Genomic DNA, 10,772 nt, shown 5'->3' on the forward strand with positions numbered 1-10,772 from the left:
TAGAGTTGAGCTGAAGCTTATCCTTATTAGGTCTCTCATGCCATTAATATAGTGAGCAACAAGTTGGTTTTCAGACTCTTGTAGGTTGTTTCTAGCACTTAAGCGATAGAACTCTTATGTGTATTCACTCACTTAGTGTTGAACCTGCGAGCAGTGTTGATATTGAAGATATAACATATGTTCATAGTCCGTTGGCAAGAAATGACCCCATAATAGTTGTTTCATTTGGAACCAGCTACGGACAGGTCCTCAGCCCTCTTTACGGCGTGTCTACGGCAATTGCAACCACCATGCGCTGGCACCACCTTTCAAGCTACATGCCACGTATTTAACTTGTTTGCCTGGACTAATTTCCATGTATTCGAAGAAGGCCTTAATGGATCTTTCCCAATCAAGGTAATCTTCAATATGTAATAGCCCTTCGAAGAAAGGAATATATAATTTAACACAAAATTCTCTATGGTTGCCTTGATTATGGCCATAAGGTTTGGGGCAATCGTAATACCGTAAAGGTTCCTCATCTCCAGAATCCAGAGGCTCACGGCACAGGTTAAAATCCACTTCTTCATCAGATTTTGTAACTTCTGCATAAACAAGATGATATGGTCTGTGTTGTCCAATTCTACCTTATGGATTCCTCGGTGCCGGAATGGGAGCCAGTTGTGGTTTCCTAGGTCCTGGAACAGTAATAACTGAAGCTTTTAGATTTAGGATCTCATTGCGTAACTCAATGGAGACACAGAAGAAGTCTACCCTCAATTCATTCAATTGTCGAGTGATGCTAGATTGCGCTTCCCACACGGCATCCAAGCTCCGATCATCGTCAGGAGCTCTGCGAGAAGGTTCTGCAGCCATCACTGAAATGCTGGCTCTCATAACAAACTGATGTATCTTCAAGCAGCAGTAGATCACTCGAATGGAACTTGAAAGAAATAAGGGAGAAAACAACAATGGAATAGTAGGAGTATAATTTTCTTCTGTCTATATTCCTGAAAAATCAATCCTCTTGTAATGTATCTTCTCCTTCTAGCTACCTTACTACTATGAGTAAAAACTGTCAAAGAAACAGGAAAAAATACAGGAGAGCGATCCTAAAAGAAAAGGGAATAAAGATGGTGACTATGATAGTGGAGAAGCATTATAGGATAACTTGGGTATGCATAGCAGGATAGTCCTCATCATCATCAAGAGAGCCCATTAAAAGCAGCCAAAAAATTCACAACAACTAGCCATCCAAAAAACCTTCCAACCGACCGGAATCACCCACAAATCCATAAAGAACACAACCCGCAGAAAAACTAGGGAAGAAATGAGATAGCAATATAGAAAAATAAAAGGACAAAGGAGGAAAATCACAGCCAAATGTAAAACCACGGCCCACAATAGCATAAGCAAACCAAAAGTAATTAAGCATTATTACTTGCATAAAAAGTAAATAAGGTTATGTTTGTACTACATTTTTAGTGTTTGTTAAAATAATTTTTCAAACTAAGAAAATTTGTATTAAAAAATTGTTTAAAAATGAAATAAGAAAGTTTTCCAAACGAAATCCGAATGATAATTTTTCAGGTCAAATTTACTAAGTCATTCTTTTTTCTTTTAAACCATTGTAAGGTGGGAGAACAGTCGCAGTCGCACGCTTCTTCATCAGCTTCTAATGAGCCAACACCCACAGAACCTTTTTGTATGCAATGTATTTGATTATTATTTTTTTAGCTTATATGTTCCATTTTAAGGTTTCTTTTTTTTATTATTATGTTTATTTCTCTAATAAGCTAATTGCGTTTTCCATCCGTTTGTTTGATAATGACAGTAACAGAAAAGGAATACCCTCCACAATCAGCTATTTATTATTTCCTGAGGTAAGAAGAAAAAGAAGAATATATCCGTAAAATTTCTAGTTCAAAGAAATTTTAGAAAATAATAAGAAAGTCGTCTTAAACGAAATCTTATTTTCTCTACGGAATATATACGTGTAGTAAACTATAAGAAGATATTAAGATTACTAATCAGAATTAAGTTTGCGTTTTTTTTGTTAAGACATGTTTTTTTTGTGGTTAAATTCAATGGCGGAGCTAGAAAATGTATTTAAGGGGGTGTTGGGGGCTGTGATGCCCCAAAATTTAATTTGGAAGAATTATTCTTTTAATCTTTCAATAAATAATACTCATAGCTATTTAATGATATATATCAGACAGCAAAGCAGGTTCTATAGTTTAAAACATCAATGTACACATCTATATATATTCATTCCCAAACACTACTCGGGATCTATACAATCATCATGACGGGGGGTTTATTAATTTTTTTAAAAATTTTCCTCAACTTTTTACATTCGGGTTTTTAAATTTTTTTTTTCAAATTATTACTCAAGAAGGAAGAATATTTAGTATAAAATCAACCAAGAAAATGGATTTGGAATAAAAAGGTTGCTAATCAATTTTACAATAAATATGCTCATAGTTTAAGAAATTTTAGCCGTCTATTGAATCTAAATTCAGAATCAAAACCTGATTATGAAATAAAATTGAATTCATTTGCATAGAAAATTTACTCAGATATTTGAATTGATTCACAACTTGACATCAACTGGTTTCTAATTTGATAATTTTATACATTAATTAAACCAGACAAAGGCTTCAAAGTGTTCTAGAAGTCATCTAAACAAATGATCTTAAAATTCCTTGAACTGTAAGCTAATCACCATTGCAAAGAACTAGTCCTTGTCACCCATGTCCTTATAAATGAAAAATCTAATTGAAACCTGGGACGGTGCACTGAAACTCATCTAGCATCACTGACATTCTTTACAAATGCATTAAATGAAGTTCTTTGAAAATGGAATGGTTGGGAAGAGGATGTTTTCTGCTTGTATTGTAAATTTTCACATTGAAGAAACTAATGAACTTTCTGTAATTCCATCACGTGCTTCCCCTTCCCTCCGCCGATGGTTAAAACTCATGAAGAAACCTACGCGTTAATACTAAAAACTTATACAAATCGTTAAAGGGTTCAAATGCTTTATAATGCTCGAAGAGCTACAATCAAAAGGCCAAAAAAAAAAAAACTAATGAGTCAATGAATCAACTACTTATAATATAAGTAGAAATTAAAATGGAGAGAGAGAGAGAGAGAGAGAGAGAGAGAGAGAGATGTTTCATATGGAAGTGTACGTGAATAATTGAAATTTGCAAAAATATAGGGAGGAGATGGAACGAATGAAAGCTGAAAACACTAACATGACGAATGATGAAGCATACGCCATTGCTTTAAAGAATGTAAGAATTGTACTCCGATCCATCATACTTTGAATTGTTCTTTGGTGAATATATATATATATAGCTATATTATAATTTGCTTGACTCATAATCAAACATTATTATTGCAGTGGGCTAGATTTGGATATGACCGCTGTGTAAGTTATCTAAAAGCAGCTTTTGCCATCGACAGGGATTCACTTCCATCAACAACATTTCACCGTGTAAGTATCTGCATTCTAAGTACATATGTAAAGATATATATCGAAAGAGAGAGCAAAGACCTCTATCGTCTTCATCATATCTATATATCATTCTTTAATATTGATACATCATCAAAAATTGTCTTGATCCAGCGAGAACCTCGAAGGTAGGCATGTCTTTGTTGGCGACATCCAAAATTAAATTTGGTATCATATGAGCATCAATTTTAGGAACTTTTTGTCAAATTGAATGTCTCAGTAAGAGGAACCCAACAACAACAAAATCGGTTCAATCCGAGCCCAATTGGGCTCAAATCAAAGGGTTGAAGAATGCTAGGAAGTTTTTTTTTTTTTTTTTTGTTAAAACCTACGGATCAGGGGCCTACGCGTTGATTAAATAAAGAAATTACAAGATCCTTAAGGGGAACCTTTAACTCTCTACTGCTCTGAGGAGCTACAAAACAAATCTAAAATAAAAACCTACGAGCCTAATGATACCCAAATATAGCATGCTTATAGTCGAATCAGGCAACTCGACGAGACCAATTCAATGAGCTCAATATTACATAATTTTAATATCATTAAAGCAGTTAAATGTTGAATGAATGATTTATGATCGAGGGGATCAATATGAGCCGTCTAATGGACACACACGCGCGCGCGCACACACATACACACACACGCGCGCGCGCACACACATACACACACACACACTACACGAAAATAGTTCATTACCAAGGGATTTTTTTGCGCCGGTAAAAGCAGTATAGGAAAAAGTTAAATACGCATTGTTTGTTTTTTGCTGTTCTATGTTCTATACTGTAGTTATAAATTTAGGTTTTGTTTGAGAAGCCTTTTTTATGTTTTTTTAATGCAGATTCTTTATAAAAAAAATAAAATTTTTGTACTAAAAATCTATTTTAAGAAGCAACAAGAAAGCCATCCTAAAAAAAACTTTAAAGTATTCTCATTTATTAACCATTTTCAGTTTAAATTTAACTTAAGGTATATCATCTTTCTAAACATTGAATCAGGATCTTCATAACATTTTTAGAAAGGGAGACCATTCGGAAGCTGCTTCATCATCAGCTTCAAAAAAACCAAAACCCAAAGGTCATTTATTGTAATATATATACTATTTCATTTATTTATTTTATTGTAAGGTCTCTTATTTGTTTATTTTTTATCTTCTAATTGGCTGATCCCATTTTCCACCCATTTTTTATTGATAATTACAGCATTAAAGGAGGAATTGCATCAACCATCACCTTTTTATTTTTTCAAAAGGTAAAATATTTATCTAAATTATTACTTTTTTTAATACTTAATTTGCTACATATTTCACATATAATTATTGTCTTAATCACGATTTAAACATCTCATTGATAACTAAGAGCTGAAACCTTAATTGAGCATTCACGCTTTTTTCCTTTATATATTTATATATAGCTTATTAGTGTTTTATATAGAAATGTACTTAATACTATAAAATCCCATGAATATAGGGACACGGTATGTGAACTGACTAAAATCCCTGGTACGACACATGAAGAAGCCTACAACATGGCATTAATAAGCGTATGTATGACTCTATAATACGAGAGATTATTATATGCGGATTCTGACTGTAGTTTTTCGTCTAAACTCTAATCACATAAAAACTCGTTGATTTTCTCTCTCTTGTACACACCTTATGTACAAGAGAGAACCAGATTTCGCATGTAATAATTTTTGCTTTAATACACCTTCAATTATTCTTTTTATTTGAACACAACTCATGATGAATATATCTACATTATAAATATAAGTATTTGCTTTACTGATTATTGCAGTGGGCTGAGTTTGGATATCAATGGTGTTTTGCCTCTCTGAAGTCAAGCCTCCAACTCCGTGATCCACATATATCAATCCCAGAGTTCAAGGTAAGTGTTTGCAAGTAATAATTTACAAGTAATTATTGATCATATAGAGCTAAATAATGAGAAAAGTTGAACCAAAGAAATATGGCAAAGATGGTTGAATCTCATATTCTTGTTTTGATTAATAGAGCCAAAGATAAGAGGCAAATCTAAAAGACACTTCAAGTTTATATTGGATATTACTAAAGAGTGAATTCTCATGGAACATAGTTTTTAATTCAGAAAATTAGTGAAAAATGTTGGCAACTGAAAAGTGTATCAATAACATCGAACTACATTATCCAAAAACTCTTACTTCCGCACCATTTCCTAAAATGGTGATCTCATTATTACTTATTCTAGCGAAACCGCCCATAAGAGCCACCGTTAATCATCGGTCGTTTAGCCGTATTCTCAAAAGACCTATATCTACAGCCATTGTGTGTGGATGATCCTGATCTACCTGACAAATTTTCTTTCTGATTCTTCTCAATTCGAACCAACTATAATAATCTCAATTTATTATAAATTATTTCTTTCTTGCTCAAGAACAATATAGCTTTGTTGCGTCCAGAAGTATTCGCGGCGGTAGAAAAATATATTTACGAAGCTATGTCGACAATGCTTTTACAAAAGTGCAAAAGCATTATATATATATATATATATATATATATATATATAGTTTTTCTAATAATATTTTTATCTCCTTATTTGCTGCAAGTCGCAAAAGTTAAAGAAATGTTTCCTCATTGACATCATATTAATACAATCCGAATCAGAACCATGGTATAGCATAGCGAGATATGTTCAACATTGAATATTCCATTCTAGATTATATTTTCGCTTTTTTCCCTACCGCATGCATAAGCAAGAAAGTAATACTCACGGCTATAGCAATAACCATATGAATAATTGAACGATTTTGTTTATCATGGAACGATATGTCATCTAAATTGACTAAGCAGTCTTCAACTTCTTTCTTCTAATCGTTCATCCATCTGTTGCATACAAATAAAGACACTTCAGCATGTCTTTCATTACAAATCAAAAATCAAAGCTTTTATGCCTCCAAAATCTAAAAGACACCTCAACTTTATGTTGGATTTTCCTAATGAGGGAATTCTCATAGAACCTAGTTTTTAATTCAGAAAATTACAAAGACCCTCCTTCATAAGATAATTTTAGTTGATAAAAATGAGATTTACAATAAAATTACAAAAAAAAAAAGAATTGAACTATTCATTGGAAGATAATTAGAAGTAATTGCCTAAATACATCGAACAGGAAAATCAAATCAAGTAGCAGTTAAGCAAAAGAGGGAACCCTAATCCAAAATCAAAAGAAAGAAAAAATAAATGGTACAAAAAATATGCCCCAATCAAAAATAAAGGAAATGCTAATCAAATTTAGGCTTCATTAAGACAATTTTTTTAATGCTTTTTGTAATTGCTTTCTAAGAAGCTGCCCCAAACGAAATTTTACTTTCCCAATGAGCTAAGGTGCTACTCTCAAAACAGTTATATATTACAAACTTTCTCCAATTTTATCAAATATTTAAAGCAAAACTTTAGCTTCAAATATTTTCATTCAATAGTTCTCTTTAATTTGAATTTACTAATCTATCTTTTTTAACTTTGAATCAGGAAAGTAAAAAAAAGGAAGCGAAGGAACGCTACCCCAAAAAATCAGCTTTTGATTATTTCATATGGTAAAAAGAAAATTTTGTCTCAAATATTCACATTTTTTATTATATTTTTAATTTGATCAGCAAGAATTTAATTGCATTTAATTTTAAGTATTTTCAATTTAAATTTCATTTGAGAAAACTTTCTAGAGAAAGCCTTACTCTTATCTTTTATAGCTAGATTTAAAGCTTTGTTGGAAAATATTGTAGAGAAAGTCCACTTATATATCATTAGAAAACTATATAGAATATCTTAAGAATCTTAATCAATAAGATTGTTTGTCATCCTAGATGGTTTGGTCACTTAAAATGTTGGCCGTCGATTCGATGACTCTGTTAGGAGAGTAGATTTATTAGACCTAGACACCCAGTCTATGATAAAAAAGGCAGAGGTAGACCTAAAAGGCTTTTTTTTATTAAAGCTACTTGTTTTTTTATTAGATTTAAATGAGAATTTGACTATTATAGCACGCAACATGCAGTATTAATTTGCTAAATTGTTTCTTCTCTATATATATAACATAGAGAGAAGCTTATAACATATTTATATAGAAATGTCCATAAAAAATTTAAATTTGCATGAATATAGGGCTGAGCAAGAACGAATGGCAAATGAAAATCCTGGCAATAATAAACATGAAGCCTACGACAAGGCTTTAAAGAAAGTAAGTATTATTGTCCACTATAATCCTTTTTGTTTGGAAAGGAGTTTTTTCTTTTCTTAGGCTTCATTTGGAACAGTTTTCTTATTGCTTTCTAAAATAGATTTCTAGTATAAAAAATTCTTGTACTAAAAAGCTACTTCAAAAAATAATAAGAAAGTTATTTCAAATGAAACATTAGGCTTCGTTTGAGATGACTTTCTTACTGTTTCTTAAGATAGTTTTTTTTAAAAATCATATTAAATGAAGCTTTAACCTCATCAAGATGAATATATAGCTATATTAAAATTATTCATATAATAACTTTCTTGACTGATAATTAAGCTTCTTTATTGCAGTGGTACAAGTTTGGATATCAGTGGTGTGTAGACTCTCTAATAGAAACTTGTGTCATTGATAAGGAGAAGCTTATGAAATCCCCAATTTACGATTTGCGTAGATACTTCGGAAATTAAGCTTTTTTACTGCAGTGGTATAAGTTTGGATTTCAGTGTTATTTTAAAAGAAAAAGAGCTCTATCCCGAACTTCTTATCTCATATACTTACAGTTCTGATTATATATTTCAGTGAAGTAATTTCTATTGTTATAAGCAAGATCTATATGTTTCATTCCATGTGAAAGCTAGTATTGGGAAGCTATTAGAGCAGTTTATGGATATACAATATCTTGGATCTTATTTTCTTCACATATTTTAATAAAAGGATGATGAATGATTGTCCCGTGGATGTAGAGTTCGTAAGAACTCGAACCTCATAAATTTTATGTGTTTTTGTTTTTCATTTCTTGACAAATGCTATATGAAATTGGTTATTTCATGTTTATGGTAATCAATAAACATTTGATTTGCAATTAATCTTTAAACTACGATCAAGATATTTAAATATATCAGGTTGGTTCATCTCTTCCATGCACAGCAAAATCATATAATTTATTTTCTAAAATGAGACAATATAATCTTCAACTTAAAGACAAGCCACAAAGAGGAAACAAGCTTACACATTAAATATTCCTGATAATGTGCATTTAGAAAAGGGTTTTTTGTTGTCTCCTTTTATAACGCCTTCTGAAGTTGTTTGTGTTAATAATGTTGTTGATTCTCCTCTGATCTTTCTCTCTAATAATAACCTTTTAAAAAATTTGGTATGTGATGGTCACCAAATGGATAACATTAATATTATTTTTGAGGCTTATGGTGAGAATTTAGTTTCTTCTCCAGCTGGTATGAATTTGTCGAATGATGGTTATGATGATGCGGGTAATCTTGTGGATATTAATTTTAATCCTATCATTGATTCTGATTTTCCTTTTGAGGGGATGAATGTTTCGAATAGCTTACCGATTATTGATTTACCTGTCTCTCCTATGTCGAATGGTGTTTGTATTAACATGGAAGGTGGGTTGCGTAAGGATTTGCAATCTTTCGACCCTGTTGATCACTCCGATTGGATTGAGGAATTTTCGGATAATATAAATTGTGATTGGGATTCATATGGTGGTTGTACTAATTTATCTTTAGATGATTTTGATACTAACATCTACGACCTAGCTAATACAATCCTGGACTTATTCCTTACCTAAAAAAGGAAGCTAGCCAGCTAAAATCCTAAGCACAACCAATCGCCCTATATATATGCAAGATGGGAAGGCTCTATCCTAAGGATTTAAGGATTAATAGTTTAAAAGATTTCAATCAAGGACTCTACAATATGCAAAGGAATAGATCTAGCGTTGTATGATGCATGAAAAAAAAAAACATAAATAGGAAATATCCTTAGGTCCACTAATATAACGCATGCATGTAAGTAAAGTGCACTGTGAAGCAAAGTGTGTAAAAACAACTGCATGCATGACATTCAGAGTACAGAAAAAATAAATAAACACACTAAAGGTACCCTTCAGACAAGATACCCACACAAAAAACCATCCTAGCGGTGCCCACCTCGTGTAGGGAAACAACGATGCCCAATGACACAATAGGTGGCCTACTCTATAGGCCTAAATGACCCTAATGGTCTCTAAGGCTCACAGAAGGTGGGGGTATCAAACCCAAAACCGAAAAAGGTCAAAAATCCTAGCGATGCCCACTTCGTGTGGGAAAACAACGATGCACAATGGCACAACTGGGTGGCCTACTCTACAGACCTAAATGACCCTAATGGTCTCTAGGGCTCACAGAAGGGGGGAAAGCTTTGACCTATAGGGCCAAAGCTTCGTTAGTGGACTACCCTAAGGCCAGCTACCTAAACATGCTAGAATACCTATTAACAAGTCATGTGTGATGTGTAGCAATTTCGATATCTAATTAAAAGAATTTGCTTTACAAGTTGCAGAGATTATACCTGATTGTGGCGCTGCCACTTACAAGCTCATGAGCAAACAATTCCAGATTGTGGCGCTGCCACTTAAAAGCTCCAAAGCGAATGCTCCCGTTTTATCATCAAGCTCCGATGTACCTCGCAATATAAGATAAGAGAAAAATATGCAAATGAGCGTAGATGCCGTTCAGAAAAGAAATGCAGGTAAATAAAATAATATAACTGACAGGAAATTTAAGAATTGCATTTATAGAATATGGGCATGTAGTAAATACTAAACAACAATAAAAAATATCGGCCTAACCTAGAGCTAAAAGTCGTGTCATAACCAAACAAGTCTAGGTTTGTGTAAAGGTGTGTAGTTTTGGATAGGTCCTATGTAGGATGATTTAATTATAATTGCTTACATTTGATTTGTTAGAAGGCAAAAGAGAGATTTTAACTCAAGTTTAATATTAGTAGTTTAGGATTAATTTTAGAGATTGTATTTTAGGATTTGATTGATTACCACCTTTGTTTCACACCGAGGCCGTGAAGTTTATTTCACTCTCCTTGGGGCTAACTTAATAGCCTCGTAGGCCTGGGTTACCCAGTGATAATCAATTTTATTCAATTATTAGTTGGTTATAAATTAGAAAAGAAATATAGATTAGGTAATTTATTAATCAAATTTGTTGATTGATTTTAAAGGTTAGTCTAAGGTTTGATATTTTAGGAGTCTTTTATCCTAATAGATTTTAGCTTAGGTTTGA

At 32.6% G+C, this 10,772-nt stretch overlaps 1 long non-coding RNA gene across 1 annotated transcript; it reads right to left on the bottom strand.

Moving 5' to 3' along the window:
- Nucleotides 1–6,122: 6,122 nt before the first annotated feature.
- On the bottom strand, nucleotides 6,123–10,406 carry LOC114580446. The gene is made up of 2 exons (XR_003701844.1): nucleotides 10,045–10,406; nucleotides 6,123–6,356 (listed from the first exon to the last, which is right to left on the bottom strand). It is a non-coding gene; the product is annotated as an uncharacterized LOC114580446 (long non-coding RNA).
- Between the last annotated feature and the right edge of the window lie 366 nt (nucleotides 10,407–10,772).

Source organism: Dendrobium catenatum, unplaced genomic scaffold, assembly GCF_001605985.2.
Source record: "Dendrobium catenatum unplaced genomic scaffold, ASM160598v2 fragScaff_scaffold_1023, whole genome shotgun sequence".
Lineage (NCBI taxonomy): Eukaryota > Viridiplantae > Streptophyta > Magnoliopsida > Asparagales > Orchidaceae > Dendrobium > Dendrobium catenatum.